This window comes from Lissotriton vulgaris, chromosome 1_1, assembly GCF_964263255.1.
Source record: "Lissotriton vulgaris chromosome 1_1, aLisVul1.2, whole genome shotgun sequence".
Lineage (NCBI taxonomy): Eukaryota > Metazoa > Chordata > Amphibia > Caudata > Salamandridae > Lissotriton > Lissotriton vulgaris.
Window position 1 is genome coordinate 513,530,943 of NC_141685.1, and position 18,227 is coordinate 513,549,169.

Here is an 18,227-nt window from a genome sequence, read left to right on the forward strand (position 1 = left end):
CCACTCCACACACACCGCCAGCCAAGCACGACTCCGTGCACAGACAGCCAAGTACCACTCCACGCACACCATCCAGCCATGCGCCACTCCACACACACCGCCAGCCACACACCACTCCACGCACACCGCAAGCCAAGCGCCACTCCACGCACACCGCAAGCCAAGCGCCACTCCACGCACACCATCCAGTCAAGCGCCACTCCACACACACCGCCAGCCAAGCACCACTCCGTGCACAGACAGCCAAGTACTACTCCAAGCACACCATCCAGCCATGCGCCACCCCACACACACCGCCAGCCAAGCAGTACTCCATGCACAGACAGCCAAGTACCACTCCATGCACACCATCCAGCCATGTGCCACTCCACACACACCGCCAGCCAAGCACCACACCGCAAGCCAAGCACCACTCCACACACACCGCCAGCCAAGCACCACTCCACACACACCGCCAGACAAGCAGCACTCCGTGCACAAACAGCCAGCCAAGCAGCACTCCGGGCACAGACAGCCACGAACCACTCCACGCACACCATCCAGCCAAGCGCCACTCCACACACACCGCCAGCCAAACACCACTCCACACACACCGCCAGCCAAGCACCACTCCATGCACAGACAGCCAAGTACCTCTCCATGCACAGACAGCCAAGTACCACTCCACGCACACCATCCAGCCAAGCGCCACTCCACACACACCGCAAGCCAAGCGCCACTCCACGAACACCGGAAGCCAAGCGCCACTCGACGCACACCGCAAGCCAAGCACCACTCCACGCACACCGTAAGCCAAGCGCCACTCCACGCACACTGCAAGCCAAGCGCCACTCCACGCACACCGCAAGCCAAGCACCACTCCACGCACACCGCAAGCCAAGCACCACTCCACGCACACCATCCAGCCAAGCGCCACTCCACGCACACCATCCAGCCAAGCGCCACTCCACACACACCGCCAGCCAAGCACCACTCCGTGCACAGACAGCCAAGTACTACTCCACGCACACCATCCAGCCATGCGCCACTCCACACACACCGCCAGCCAAGCACCACACCGCAAGCCAAGCGCCACTCCACGCACACCGCAAGCCAAGCGCCACTCCATATACACCGCAAGCCAAGCACCACTCCACGCACACCGCAAGCCAAGCACCACTCCACGCACACCGCAAGCCAAGCCCTACTCCACGCACACCGCAAGCCAAGCACCACTCCACGCACACCGCAAGCCAAGCACCACTCCACGCACACCGCAAGCCAAGCACCACTCCACGCACACCGCAAGCCAAGCACCACTCCACGCACACCATCCAGCCAAGCGCCACTCCACACACACCGCCAGCCAAGCACCACTCCGTGCACAGACAGCCAAGTACTACTCCACGCACACCATCCAGCCATGCACCACCCCACACACACCGCCAGCCAAGCAACACACCGCAAGCCAAGCGCCACTCCACGCACACCGCAAGCCAAGCGCCACTCCACGCACACCGCAAGCCAAGCACCACTCCATGCACACCGCAAGCCAAGCACCACTCCACGCACACCGCAAGCCAAGCACCACTCCACGCACACCATCCAGCCAAGCGCCACTCCACGCACACCATCCAGCCAAGCGCCACTCCACGCACACCATCCAGCCAAGCGCCACTCCACACACACCGCCAGCCAAGCACCACACCGCAAGCCAAGCACCACTCCACGCACACCGCCAGCCAAGCACCAGTCCACACACACCGCCAGCCAAGCACCACTCCACGCACAGACAGCCAAGTACCACTCCATGCACACCACCAGCCAAGCACCACTCCACGCACACCGCAAGCGCCACTCCACGCACACCGCCAGCCAAGCACCACTCCACGCACACCGCAAGCAAAGCGCCACTCCACACACACCGCAAGCAAAGCACCACTCCGTGCACAGACAGCCAAGTACCGCTCCACGCACACCATCCAGCCATGCGCCACTCCACACACACCGCCAGCCAAGCAGCACTCCGTGCACAGACAGCCAAGTACCACTCCACGCACACCATCCAGCCAAGCACCACTACACACACCGCCAGGCAAACACCACTCCGATTTGCCCCAAGGGGGGGCAGAAATTCAAAAACAATTACTTGCCACCAGGAAGAGACCCTTGCCCAAGGGGTCGCTTCCAAAACATATACATTGCCCCAAAACAGATCCCTGGTGCCAGTGGGGAATTTCTGCCCCCACCTGGAGGCAAAGCAACTAAAAAAATGGGCCGATTTGCCCCCGGGGGGGGGCAGAAAAACAAAAAGATTATCACAGCCCACCTGGAAGCGACCCTTGCCCAAGGGGTCGCTTCCTAAAAGCTAATTTCAAGATCCCTGGTGCTAGTGGGCATTTTCTGCCCCCCCCCCCCTGGGGGCAAAACGGCAAAAAAAATGGCCCTATTTGCCCCAAGGGGGGGGACAGAAAATAAACAACAAAATCAAGGCCCCCTGGAAGCGACCCTTACCCAAGGGGTCGCTTCCCAAAACAAACATTGCCCTAATAAAAAATCCCTGGTGCCAGTGGTTTATTTCTGCCCCCCCCAGGGGCAAAACGGCCGAAATAACGGGCCGATTTGCCCCCAGGGGCAGCAGAAAATCGAAAATAAAATGGCTGCCCACCTGGAAGCGACCCTTGCCCATGGGGTCGCTTCCTAAAAGCTAATTTCACGATCCCTGGTGCTAGTGGGCATTTTCGCCCCCCCCCCGGGGGGCAAAACGGCAAAAAAAACGGGCCGATTTGCCCCCAGGGGGGACAGAAAATAAACGCCAAAATAATGGCCCCCAGGAAGCGACCCTTACCCAAGGGGTCGCTTCCAAAAACAAACATTGCTAAAACAAATAATTCCTGGTGCCAGTGGTTTATTTCTGCCCCCCCTGGAGGCAAAACGGCCGAAATAACGGGCCGATTTGCCCCCAGGGGGGGCAGAAAATCAGCAAGAAAATGGCTGCCCACCTGGAAGCGACCCTTGCCCAAGGGGTCGCTTCCGAAAAGCTAAATGTTCAATCCCTGGTGCTAGTGGGGGCATTTCCGCCGCACGATCGCGACGCTGTGCGCGATCGTGAGGCAGAAATGCCCTGCAAAGAGACTTCAGGGGAAAGGAAAATCTCTTTCCTCTCCCCTGATGCCTCTTTGCGGCCCCAAACCCCCGCCGGACACCAGAAACTCACCTTTCTCCTTGGCGCGCAGGAAGCAAATGGCTTCCCGAGCGCAGGGAATCCCTGATGATGTCAGCGCGCGCTGTGCGCGCTGACGTCATCAGGGATTCCCAGGGGAGGGGGGCGGGGGCGGCAGCGGAAGCTCTTCCGCTGCCGCCCCCAGCAAAACAACGAAGATCAGAGAACCTCGGGGGGAGCGCCAGCGCTTCCCCCGAGGGTGGGGCTCATGACGAGCTGGGCTCGTCATCAGCACACGACCACCGTGCACCATGACGAGCCCAGCTCGTCATCAGCATCGAAAGGGTTAAGTCAGATCCTTTCCTGATCACTAAAGGCACGTGACAGGCTTGCCCACTTTTCCCACTGCTGTATGCTCTTTAACATGGAGCCACTAGCACAGAGGGTTTGGGAGAATCAGCAGATTAGAGGCGTTCTCTTTGGGGGAGAGTGGCTCACCATCAACCTGTACGCGGATGATACCATCACCATGTGCAAGACCCCCAAGACAATTGTTCCAGCTTTCCTTGCTGAACTGGAGGAGTTTTCAGCTGCCTCGGGCTTTTGAGTTAATGTGGCTAAGTCGCAGGCCCTAGGTTTTTTCTTACAGACGCAAACCATTGCCTTCCTTGACCAGATGTGTCCCATTTGCTGGGGTCAGAAAACCATTCACTACCTTGATATAATACTATTAGGTTCCACCTCTGAGACAGTTTCATTGAACTACGCTCATTTATTGTCACAGACAAGGTGGGATCTGCAGCGCTGGTAGCCATTTGGCCTTTTGTGGCTAGGCTGAGTGGCAGCCCTTAAGATTAGCATACTCCCTCAAATCTTATACCTTTTCTCGTCCTTTGTTTGGTCGGACAAGAAACCACGGATGAGCAGAAATATGAGCTTTAGGCTTCCTGGGGCATGGGAAGTCCTAGCCCTGACTGTATTATAAGGCTACGCAGATTCAATCCTTGCTAGAATGGGCTCAACTGGAATCTGAGAAACAGTGGCTCTTCATGAAGCGAGCACTAGCCGGCCAGCCCCTATGGAAGATTCCCTTCCTTTGCAGAGCCTCCAGACCCGCTGGACTCTACGGTTCACCAAAAGTGCGGGCCACCCTAAAAGCATGGGTTACACGCAATGGTCTTACCATATTCCCATCGCCCCTTACTCCCATTACCAACAATCCTGACTTCAAACCGGGCCTTGATCAGGCAGGTTTTGGTCTCTGGGACAAGGAAGGACACAGATCCATAGGGTATTTTTTTATGTGGTGAGCCCCCTGTCTTTCAAGGATTTCCGATTAGACTGTGCAATACCCGAAACTGAGCGGTACCACTATCAGCAGATATGACACTGGGCTATGCGACCCCAGATACGCCAGGGACCAGAGAGGCAGCTTACCCATTATGAGGGGTGGCTGCTTTCTAAGCAATCACATATAGAAATGATGCACCAGTCCACACACAAGCCACCAGCCAAGCTGAGGGGTAGGTGGGCCTAAAATCATAAGGCTGATCTGCCCCCATGGGGGGCAGAAACAGCCAAAATCTTCACCCCTATAAAAGGGGAGCAACCCTTGCCCAGGAGGCCACTCCTCAACACCAACATTTAAAAAACCCTGGTGGCTATTGTCTTCTGCACCTCTTGGGGAGAGATGGGCCTAAAAACATACGGCTGATCTGTCCCCAAAGAGGGCAGAAATGGCCACAATAATCCCTCCATAAAGGAGAGCGACCCTTGCCCAAGGGTCCGTCCCCCAGAAAATAAAAAAAAATCCCAGGTGTCTTGTGGCTTTTGCCCCCTTGAGAACAGATGGGCCTGTAATGAAAACATATGGCCGATCTGCATCTAAAGGGGCATAAATGGCCACAATAATCAGCCCATGAAGAGGAGAGATGTCCAGGAATCCACTGAAGCTCCAGGGTTCCTGGTCCTGGATGGTATTGCCTCTATCTACATTTAGTTGGTGGAGGAGATTGGCTCAAGGCACTGGGCCTTTCCAGACTCGTTATTTGACAGCACGACGACAGATTGAGCATATACTCCTTCTGAGTTAGTGTTAGTGTTAGTGTAATAAGATATTTCAGAACATTTTCTTTTGCCATTCTGGAGTATTTTTGAAGAAAGTCAGTTGTCTTAGGTTGCCTTGGGAAGGTTCTTTATTGGTTACATCTTTTATTCCGGCGTATTAATACACTGTGAGTGGTATAACAGCTGGCATGTGTTTCACCCTATGTGTCAGTAGGACCAGGGCTTTCGCAAGGCTACAAAAGAAGTAATATAGCAGTATGCGTCAGCTGGAATTTAGAAACCCAAGAGAAGGACACCTCTTAGTGCGGTGTGTGAGACATTCGGGTAGTGATGATGGAGCAGCTTTCCTTCCAGATATTTGGGAGTCCACCGTCTCAAATATATAAAAACATCCAAAGCTAATATAATTAAAAGGTGCACAACAAGATAGTCAGAGGGGGAAGATACAGGGAAGAAGAGGGGGACAGTTGATTAAAGTTGAATTATTAAGTTTATACATTTTTTGAAACATTTAATTTTTACTTTTTGGTGCTGGCGAGAAGAAGAAGAGTTTACTCAAGTGTTATTGTATGCGAACATGCTTTCTTTTATTATTTATTGTGTTCTCTTAAGGTAGATCTGGTTTTCATACATTATGTGGTATTAGTGTATTTAATAACAGTGAGATGAGAGACACAGACACGTTACAAGTGTGCTTAGTTGTTAGGATTTGACAGCGAGCTTGATAAATGAGCAAATGGTCAAGCAAAACAAAATGTACAGTTTTAATTGTACCTTCTCATTTAAACAAGAGTTGAAAAAAGGAGTTGAAAAAACAGTTTCTTATGGACTTTATAGGATACATTAGTCTCTTCAGGCCGATCTCTTGAAGCAAAATGCTGGAATCTAAGATGGGAAAGAAAGGAGGAAAGAAAGCAATGAAGAACAAAAGAAAGGGATGAAATCATTCTCATTCTGTAGACAAGTAACTACAAGGGAGAGGAAAAGGGGAAGAGGCAGGAGAGATGCCTTCTCTTGTTTTATAAGCATGAGCAATCAAAATAGCATATGGCTAAAGTAATGTTCATACCAAAAAGTATTCCGTAGTGGTGTATAGGCAGCTGGAACATGTAAATGTTGAAGCATTGGGTTAAACAATTCTGAAAACGGGAACTACATTAGAAAGAACCCTGGGGAAAACTCAGCAGATGGATGTTTTGTATAAGAATTATCTACTGCGACTGGCATAGTTACCAGATTGTCAGCAAGACTTAAAGCGAGACAATTGAGGATGCGTAAATAACTTATAAATCACTAATCCAGGCTGCCTGGCTTAATCAGACTAGTCCGGGAGACAAAGGGAACAAAAGTGTTAAAAGCACAGACCTGTAACCAGAATAGGGGCTAGATGTAGGTAATTTAAATTTACCGATTCGAAAATACCAAATTTTACTGATTCAGTATTTTCGAATCGGTAAATGCTATGTGGGTAAAAAATCAGTAAAAAATACTGAATTGTTAAGATTCGGTATTTACTGAATCCGTATTTACCTATTCGGTAATTGACATTCATTCCTATGGGCCTGGACTGTTCAGCTGAGGAGATGAGGAGATGGTACGTAGTGGGAGGTATAAAAGAAAAGGGTGAGAACACTTACTATGTCACCTGCTGTAACAAAGGCACAGCAAAGGAGGAAGAGGTAGAAGATTGACAGGATTTTGAGTTGTTCAAAATAGACATTTTTATTTGAAGATGGTTCTGCTTCTTAGCTGGGCTTGTTTTTGGTTGGTTGACAGCTACAATTTTCTGGTTTTGGAATGTAATTGTGGTCTTGCATTGTAGTTTTTGCTGTCCTTGGTGGATGCAGTCAGGCTAATGTATTTATCTTCACTGGGTTTAGCCACCCATTTAAGATGGTGAAAGCTAGATAATTTGTATTGCCTGCTCTGTTTCTTCACTGATACTGACTTTACTTTTTGATTACAACAAGTTTTGAAATTACTTCTGGCTAGCCATTTGCATAGCACTTTTTGCTCCATATACCTCAAAGTGTACTAACATTTTCAGTCTATTTTGCCACACTAGCAACGACATTGATATTGCTGTATATCAGACAAAGAGATTTGCTATAAGACAAAGGCAGATAGAAAACCTTCATACCCTGGACCAACTTCGAAAAATAAAGTCCTGAGCCTGGGCTCTACTCCCTCCGATTGGGATGACTCTTGGTGGTCAGAGGCACTTGGAACCCCCCATATCCCCACCAACTATGCACGCAACCTCAGCATCATCCGCGACTATGAACCCTCAAATCAGTGACTTATTATTCTCCTGCTTCCACACACTCTGCCTACTCTAAAGGATCTGCAAATAGATCCCCATTGAGTCCAGGTGAACTGCCACCCAAGTGCTCGTCAGCAGCAAGCTCGACTACTGCTACACACTATATGCTTCAGAAAAGGGGGTGGTGATGAACAGAGTGTCTGAATTAAGCAGACCACTCTTACCCAGTCCAAAGATCAGGGCTTGATCCATCACCGTTATTTAACTCACTGCACCATCCCAGCTCAGAACCTGGCTACATGCAAATCAGTCTGTCCCTGGCCCAGTGCATCATGGGAACAGGGCAGACTAAACTACCAAGCCAATTCTTCACCAGAAAGGAGACAAGCTACCGGGGACCGGTTTCTGGCATTTCAGCCGTCGTCGGCCCGGCTTGCTTGAATCCTGATGGTGCAGTGAGAAAGGGACTCATGTCTGAGTATACCCTGCCACACCTATAGTGGCCAAAAATGATTCAGAAAAGGGGGTGGTGATGAACAGAGTGTCTGAATTAAGCAGACCACTCTTACCCAGTCCAAAGATCAGGGCTTGATCCATCACCGTTATTTATCTCACTGCACCATCCCAGCTCAGAACCTGGCTACATGCAAATCAGTCTGTCCCTGGCCCAGTGCATCATGGGAACAGGGCAGACTAAACTACCAAGCCAATTCTTCACCAGAAAGGAGACAAGCTACCGGGGACCGGTTTCTGGCATTTCAGCCGTCGTCGGCCCGGCTTGCTTGAATCCTGATGGTGCAGTGAATGGGGACTCATGTCTGAGTATACCCTGCCACACCTATAGTGGCCAAAAATGATTCAGAAAAGGGGGTGGTGATGAACAGAGTGTCTGAATTAAGCAGACCACTCTTACCCAGTCCAAAGATCAGGGCTTGATCCATCACCGTTATTTATCTCACTGCACCATCCCAGCTCAGAACCTGGCTACATGCAAATCAGTCTGTCCCTGGCCCAGTGCATCATGGGAACAGGGCAGACTAAACTACCAAGCCAATTCTTCACCAGAAAGGAGACAAGCTACCGGGGACCGGTTTCTGGCTTTCTGCTTAATTCAGAGACTCTGTCCCTCACCACCCCTTGTTGTAAATATTTTTGTCCACCCTAAGCGTGGAAGGGTATTCTCAGATGTGAGACCCTTGCTCATTGCACCATCAGGATTCAAGCAAACCGGGCCGAAGACGGCTGTAATGCCAGAAACCGGTCCCCGGGAGCTTGTTTCCTTCCCAGTGTAAGAATTGGCTTTTGTAGTTTGGTTTGCCCTGTTCCCATCATGCACTGGGACAGGAACAGACTAATTTGCATACAGCCAGGTTCTGAAACTGGGATGGTGCAGTGAGCTAAAAAACGGTGTTGGATCTAGCCCTGATCTCTTGACTGGGTGAGAGCTTTCTGCTTAATTCAGAGACTCTGTCCCTCACCACCCCTTGTTGTAAATATTTTTGTCCACCCTAAGCGTGGAAGGGTATTCTCAGATGTGAGACCCTTGCTCATTGCACCATCAGGATTCAAGCAAACCGGGCCGAAGACGGCTGTAATGCCAGAAACCGGTCCCCGGGAGCTTGTTTCCTTCCCAGTGTAAGAATTGGCTTTTGTAGTTTGGTTTGCCCTGTTCCCATCATGCACTGGGACAGGAACAGACTAATTTGCATTCAGCCAGGTTCTGAAACTGGGATGGTGCAGTGAGCTAAAAAACGGTGTTGGATCTAGCCCTGATCTCTTGACTGGGTGAGAGCTTTCTGCTTAATTCAGAGACTCTGTCCCTCACCACCTCTTGTTGTAAATATTTTTGTCCACCCTAAGCGTGGAAGGGTATTCTCAGATGTGAGACCCTTGCTCATTGCACCATCAGGATTCAAGCAAACCGGGCCGAAGACGGCTGTAATGCCAGAAACCGGTCCCCGGGAGCTTGTTTCCTTCCCAGTGTAAGAATTGGCTTTTGTAGTTTGGTTTGCCCTGTTCCCATCATGCACTGGGACAGGAACAGACTAATTTGCATACAGCCAGGTTCTGAAACTGGGATGGTGCAGTGAGCTAAAAAACGGTGTTGGATCTAGCCCTGATCTCTTGACTGGGTGAGAGCTTTCTGCTTAATTCAGAGACTCTGTCCCTCACCACCCCTTGTTGTAAATACACACTATATGCTGGCACGACCCAAAAACTCCAAGAGAAAATGCAGCGCCTCTGGAAGACTTATCCTGGACACCCCTGACCAAAACCACATATTCAGTCACCTGAGAGGCATCAACTGGCTAACGATCAATAAAGGAATCACCTTCACGCCCCTTACGCAGGCCTACAAAGAGACGGCCTGATGTAGAGAGATTGCACTACAGTTTTTGCATTGCACTGTAACAAGCTTCTCCTTTTGCGATATTAGGGAGGGCTTCCAGCTATTGAAGTGCAAAGAATGTTTTCACAAAAAATCTCAATCTGCCCACTCCTTGCAACAACTAGGGATGGAGGAGGCCTCTGTGGGAAGCAGACATCAATTACCAGTGCTGGATTAAACCCTGTGGTGGTCCTTAGGCAGTAATAATGTTGGGACTCCTCCTAAGTTATTTCCTAATACCCAATGCACCAGATTTTTTTACAAACTGACAGCTGCCAGAAGATGAGCTTTTAAGAGACAAACTGTTATGTAAATCTGATGTCTCGGGTTTGTGTACTTTAAGTTGTTAATGGGTACATTACATTAATATAGTATTTTCATTATAGAGTCTTTAATGTAAAGTTTCAGATTCTTTAAGTTGATACATTTTTTTATATCACATCAATATTATTTGATCTATTGGCGTGGGCCCGTAAAGGAGTGGGGCTCATAGGCCGGTGCCAAGTTTGTCTACTTGGTAATCTGGCACTGTCCATTACAATGTTTGCATTCCCAATGTGCCTACATTATGACCTCCAACCCTTAGCAGGACACGTGACACAAAGCCACACACTGTGGCATATTGTGGGGTACATGCAACGGTCATGACACCATGATCTACTCCACTCAATGCATGCTCACTACACAGGCAGAGTACAAACACATACTTTTAAAAAAATTACACTTAGTGACTGGCTACTGCCTGCCATCAGGAGCTGCTAACCATTCCTTGCTTTACAACCACAAAATTGTGACAAAGCTTTTGTGCATTCCATTGAACATTACCAGGGATTTAGAAACCCCTTGGGCCCGATTCACAGAACTAACTTAAGACAAAATCCTAAACTTACTACTTTTGGTATTCACAGAAGTTAGGATTTTGTCTTAAGTTTGTTTTAAGACAGACTTAAGTTAGGATTTTAAATTAAGTCAGTCTTAAGTCTGACTTCTGTGAATACCAAAAGTAGTAAGTTTAGTATTTTGTCTTACGTTAGTTCTGTGAATCGGGCCCCTTTAGTCCAACCCTCATTGCCTGTGACAATGACAAATGCATTTGGTGCTCTGGATATTACTTATGTTTTCTCCTTGGCTCCAAGGGATTTATTAAGGGAACTATGGGCCACATGTCCAAAGGTATCCGTGTGCGATTAGCAAATAGTGAAATTTTGTGATTTGATACTTGGTAATTACAAACACCAATGTACAAATGTGTCTTTGAAACATTTTGCTATTCTCAGTGGATCGCAAAAAAAGACCTACCTCATGAATATTAATGAGGTAGGTCTCAGTTTGATACCATTGGGAATCGCTAAAATCACAGGGATGGGGGCCAGATAGGTTCAACAGAGCACCATGTCTGTGATTACTTTCAAATAAAGCAATATTTTTTTTTAAACGCAGCCTTTTACCACACACCTCAGCGATAGCCGAGATAGAGGAGGCGATAAAAGAATATTTGCTAATGAATGACACACCAGAGACAAACAGGGAAGTACTATGGGATGCCCTGAAGGCCACCATCCGGGGAACAGTCATGACAATCAAGGGCAGGTTGAACAAAGAAAGGAACAAGAGAATTGAAGACCTAGAGAAAAAGATTAAAAAGCTAGAGAACAACCATATAGCCAGAATAGAAGATAAGAACACACTCACGAACCTGACCAAACTGAAGTACGAACTTAATAGAATACTGAGTGAGAGAGCAGGTACCTGGATTAATAAATACAAATCTATTAACCTATGCACTGCAAACAAGGCAGGCAAAAACCTAGCATCCTATCTAAGGGGAAAACAGAAACACCACACGATAGTAGCCATCAAAGACAGACACAGCAAGTCCCAGACTACAAACAAAGAGATCCTAGAGGTCTTCAGAGACTTCTATGAAGGACTGTACACCAAAGATGAAACGCTAAAGGAGGATGGAGGCAAAGAATTGCTAGAGAGCATAACCACACCCACACTATCAGACCGAGAACGCGGCATCCTAGAACTGACCATAACTGAGGACGAGATAGAGAAGGCCACGGCAAGCCTCAAAGACAATAAGGCACCGGGGCCAGATGGTTTCACAGCTGGCTTCTACAAGCAGTACCTACACAGACTCAAACCCACAATGAAACAGGTATTCACGGAATGTGTCCAGGGCGGACGCATGACACCCTCAATGGCTGAGGCAAACATAATTGTTATACCAAAGGAAGGGAAGGGTACAACTGAGGCGAAGAATTTTAGACCGATCTCCCTCATAAATGTAGACTGCAAGATCTACGCAAAAATACTGGCCAATAGACTCAACGCATACCTACCCAAACTTATACACAACTCTCAAGTAGGCTACCTCAAAAACCACATGTCACACGACAACACGAGACTACTATGCCACATAATTAACCACTCCTCCCGAAGCAACAACGCAGCAGTCATGATAGCCCTGGACGCTGAGAAAGCCTTCAATAGGGTTTCATGGCCTTTTTTAGATCAATGCATGGGGAAATTCGGGATAGGACCGGAATATAGGAAAATGGTGATGGCTGTATACGAGGACCCCAAAGCACGGGTGGTGGTCAACGGAGGCACATCGAACATACTCAACCTGGGAAGGGGAACGAGACAAGGCTGCCCTCTCTCACCAGCCCTATTCCTATTAGCAATAGAACCGCTCCTCACGATGATCAGAACAAACATGGATATTGTGGGGATACCAATAGGGGAAGAAACCTTCAAGCTAGCGGCATACGCGGATGACGTACTAATAGTCACAGAAGACCCAGAAAGATCCATTAAAGCACTGACTGACACCATTGATAAATACGCCCAGGTCTCGGGGTACAAACTCAACAAAGACAAATCGGAGTGCAAACCTTTAAACATCCACACAACAAGAATGGTATTAGGAACGTCTGGACTAACATGGCAACAGAAGCCCATAAAATATTTGGGTATCCTCTTTGAGAGAGACCTAAGAACGACACTGGAACACAATGAACACGCAATAATCCAGAAAATTAAGGACAAAGTAGAAGGGTGGTCCCCCAAATACACAACATGGTGGGGAAGGGTAGAAGCTAAAGATGATGCTCACACCGATGGTCAACTATATGCTAACCATGCTCCCACTGACTAACACAGAAGACTTCCACAAGAGACTAGACAAGATACTGAACAACTTCTTGTGGAGAGGGAAAAAACCCAGAATAAGCCTACACAAACTCAGGCTCTCAAAAGATCAGGGCGGCCTGAACATAACAAATTTCAAACGATTCCAGGTAGCATGCATAGCCAGACAGGGGCTACACTGTCTGGACCCAAGACAGGAATACACCCCAGCATGGCTAACACTTGAACGCGGACTACTAAAAGGCATGAACCCCATCACCCTCCTAACCGCCACACGACACCCAGTAGTGAAGGACAACCCTGTCCTGAAGAACACAAAGACAGCTCTCCTGAGGGTCGACAAACTACTGACAACAAGCATCAAGGGAGGTCAATTTGAATCCATCTGGCACAACCCCACTCTAAGATACAGAGATAAGGTTCTAGACATGCATGAATGGTACAGACACGGTATATCCACGGCCCAAGACCTACAGAGCCAAGGCGCGAACACAACTTTCCAAGAAGAAACAGAACCTCTAGAAGGGCCTATATTTCTTTCAACAATGAATATATCCTAATAATTAGTAAAGAGATGCCAAAGAAAGATCCTTAAGATATTATTCAAACATGAGAGATTTTTATTTAGACTATTTTGTCATTTTCTTAAAAATTGATTTTAAAGACTCATATATACAAATACATTTCATTGTCACTGTGCAAATGAACATTTATACATGTATTTGGTGATAATCTATTCATTTCAAAATGCCCTCTAGTAACAATTGATCCTATAGATCAAGAACGGCAGTTTCACACATATATCATACAACATACAATATCAACAAAGAATACATGTTTGAATAATATCTTAAGGATCTTTCTTTGGCATCTCTTTACTAATTATTAGGATATATTCATTGTTGAAAGAAATATAGGCCCTTCTAGAGGTTCTGTTTCTTCTTGCTTGGTTTGTCTCCCCCCTCTGGGCCTCAAAATATTTGGGAGAACTCTCTCTTTTCATATTGCGAACACAACTTTCGACACACTCAAGGAAACACACAACCTACAAAGCATAGAACTCTACAACTTCCTGAAAATCAAAGTAGCAATTAGGAAGGCAAACCTCAACAGCCGGACACCATCGCTCATACAACTTGCAGCCAGTCTCAACACATTAGGACACCAAGTAGCACACCTATACAAAGCCCTCCTCGCCAAAAACACCAAACTCAACGATAAGGTCACAAACTTCTGGGGGACTTTAGCAGGGAAGGAACTAAGCGAGACCGAGAAAGCAGAGCTATGGAGATCAACCTCTAGGAAAAAGATAACAGCATCGCTAAATCAGACCAAATACTGGTTAGTGCATAAGGCATTCTGGACACCGGCCCACCTGGCTTCCCTGGGGATCCGAGAGAGTGACGCATGCTGGAATTGTGACAAAGGGAGGGGGGACTTAGAACACCTCCTGCTCAGCTGTCCTAAGATCAGGGAGTTCTGGGACAGAATTGGAAAGCTTATCAATGAAATCACAGGAGTAGCCATACACATAGATTTCCTAAGTCTAGTCCTGGGTTTTGCATCCCCGTCCATCACAATGACAGAAGACCGTGACCTCATTGACCTATTGTTGACGACTGCAGTCAAAATAATCCTAAGCAACTGTAAGGACACTTCGAAAGCTGCGCCCGAGGCATGGCTCAACTGGGTCACGTTCCTAAGGGGGGCAGATAACATTGCAGCGAAACATTCACCGAAAACCCACAGGCAGTCAAACATGTGGGGGCCACTAGACCTCTACCTATCATCGCACAAACCCCCTTAGGCGCAGAATCTAGACAACCATCAAGGGGCACACTCTGGGGGGCCACGCTCTAACAAAAAGAAACCAGTAAGCAAGGCTCCTCTCCTCTCTCATTTCCGACTTCTATACTTCCCTATCCTCTCTATCGCCCGGGGCGTGAACAAGGACACCCGCCAGGCATCGCAAAGGGGGAGGCAAAAGACAACGACAAGCAGGACTTGGAAAACGGACATTTGAACTACTCGAACTATCCGATCTATCGAACCATTGCAAAGACCGAACTATTGCAAAGACAAGGAAGGCTGATGGCCAACACTCCACACTCCCCCCCCCGGCGCCTTTTTCTTTCTTTTTTTCTTTCTCTCTCTCCTTTCTCTCCCTCCACTCATGTATATTCCATGCTCCATGTAAATATATATTTGTTATTCAATAAAAAATTACAGAAATAAAAAAAAAAGAGTAGGCAGCAGTCTGTGGGACCACTGCCTACCTTACGAAATGTTTTTATAAATATTCACAAAGGGTAAGGGGTCCCTTGGGGAACCCTTCCCATTTGCAAATGAGTTACCACTTACTTGAAGTAGGTGGTAAAATTTGAATGTTTTGCAACCGCATTTAGGTTGCAAAACATTCACACATACCACTGCTGTTCAGTATTAGAAAGGGACACACCCATTCCTAATCTCGAATCACAAACCCAATTTGAGATTTGGTAATAGGTTACTGCATCGCAAATAGGGCTTTGTACATGTGAAAAAGCCTTTCTCCGTTCGCAACCTCAAAAAGCCCTGTACATGTGGCCCCAAGTGCGCACAATTCTGAAGATAGGCTCCTGCAACATCAACAGAAAGGGCTGCTAACCAAGCAATAGCCAACCCGATATTAAACACAAAACAAAGGCTGCAAACATGACCTCTGCAGTTATATTGTCTAGATCCCTGCATATTTATTTTTCTTGCATTGAACTTACCCCCCAGGCTGAGCTACTTGGAGGAAGGTCATGTTTATATGAGTACTACTTGATTAGATCCTATGTTTACACTTGAACCAATACAATTTTAATTTACTTTCTACAGCCCGCGTCTTTTAACAACCTTGATTAAGACTTTAGTTCTGAAGTAATTATGCTTTATTATTCGCTGCAGCTCTCAACTTTGAATGAGGTCACTATGACAAATTAGTGCATACTGAATTAATTTAAAATGCACTGGACTTCCTCTGCAGAGCATAGAGCGAAGAAAATGTGGATAAAAGAAGTAATGAATTTCAAATTTTAATGAACTCCAATAAATCATGTGCAGATGTGTTCCTAAATGTGAATCTAACGTAGTCTGCATACATTTTTTCTAATTACGAGGCTGTACGTGAGACATGTCTCCATCCCAGTTATTTCCCGATGCTTGAAAAGGAAACTGAAGTTAAGATAGTGTTCACTTGTGGCACCTAAATACAAAAGCTGTTTTTTGTCTAAATATGGATAACAATGCTCAGCGATTTGGCGCATGCGGAATGGAACATATTACGGGATACGGGAGCACAAAAAGTGATGTGTGTTGTGAGTTATGGAGCTCAGTCCTCGACAATCACTCTGCGCCACATTTCAATCGGCTTGTCTGTCTCTACATACAGGGAAGAACCCTATACAAATCATGGATCCTGTCGAAAAGGGACATTCGATCGATTAGCAAAGCCACTGATGAATTGCTAAATCGTATCTCCTCTGAACAAGAACAAAATCAATCCTAGAAAGATATTGTCGCGTTGGTCCTCATGAAGGAGGGGCAACTTGAGTTCTATGGGGAAGCAAGTTTGAATAGCCCCTAAGTGAACCACGCCTACTCAGCGAACCTCACTCAAAAAAGTGAGGGTTGGAGTGTACCAACCAAGCACCCTGGGTCTCATAAGAGTCCATCACTTTTCGCCTGTCTGTATCATTACAGAAAGGAACCAACTGTATGCACATCAGATTGTGCTCCACCCCTAAAGGACTGTGCAGCTTGAACTGATAGGTCACATCCCTTCTGAATGGGAGCACAAGCACCCCTGGACTCGTGTGACCTGGTTGATCCTCATCAGTGAGATGCAGCTTTCTTTATCAGTAAGACACCCTAAGTACAATGGCTATGCTCTCATGTGGGTCCAGTAGTTCACAGGGCCTTAAGCCTTCAGTTGCACTTCACTAACAAGGCCCACCAAGGCTGACATTGGGGTGGGATTGCTTGTGATCGCGCTCAGAGAGGTTGTGGCACCGCTCAATGGGCGAAACGGATCCAGGGTTTCATGTGTTCCTGTTCAGGAAGGACAATCTCCTCGCAGCTCGATTGTGGCAGCACAAAGGCTGATTATTATGTAGTTGGCACAGTGAGTAAAATGCAAGGTACTTGAACGCAGCCCAGAGTGATTACCTGTGTCTGAGATGAATTTGAGCATTCAAGGCACTTCTTTTCATTTTTTTCTAATTGAACATAATCACTCCAGACGTCTTGGCTGTTTGAGTCATTTGGAAATCCGTTAAGATAATGTTTTTTCCTGAAAAGTCAACATCATTGTTGGAATCAAATTAAATATTTTAAAGAGATCCCTGCTATCCTATTTTCTTTTACCTCAAGATTTGGGTGAATCGCAGATTTTTGTTGGTGTTAAAATATTGATGACATTTATTCTAGGGAAGTGGTCAAAGAACAATAAATGAAATGAATGACTCACACACAGTAGCAAACAATATATGCAGTGAGTCATTAGCTCCAGTGTTTACCGGTGCTCAGCAACAGCACTTATTTCGAACAGTCCACCATACGGTGGCAGTGTCCTTCTATTTTTCAACACAACACAACAGAAGACTTTTTAAACATTCAATGGCCATTCAAAAAAAACTAAGACCAGCTCTCCCACGCAAGTCCTACCGGTTTGGATGACAAGGAACAGTCAAATTGTCTCATTTGTTGGAGTGTAATGTTTATAGGGTACACTGGTATTGGCGTTTAGCAGCGATAGCAGAGCCAGTGGGTGATGCTGTCACTCACATGAAATATCTTAGGCCCTAGAACACATTTATTTTTTAACAAATTACGCACTGAATATAGCAATCCCATTCTTCAAGTACACCTGCAGTCTTCCATCGTGTAGGGTTTGTGCCACTACCTCACTATTCCCAAACATTTGGAGGGTGTCAGGTAGTTCATTTTGGTCAATGACGGTGTTAGAACCGGCTGTCTCTAGTTGGCAGAGGTATACACTTCTGACAAATAGGGACACACCTTTTCTAGTCAGGGCAAGGGGATCACACCCTTCGATAACCCCTGCTCACCCCCTTGGTAGCTTGGCAGAGCAGACAGGCTTATCTCAGAGGCTGTGTGTTAAGCAATTATGACCACATACAGTAATAGAGTGAATACACTACAAATGGACACGACACAGTAGT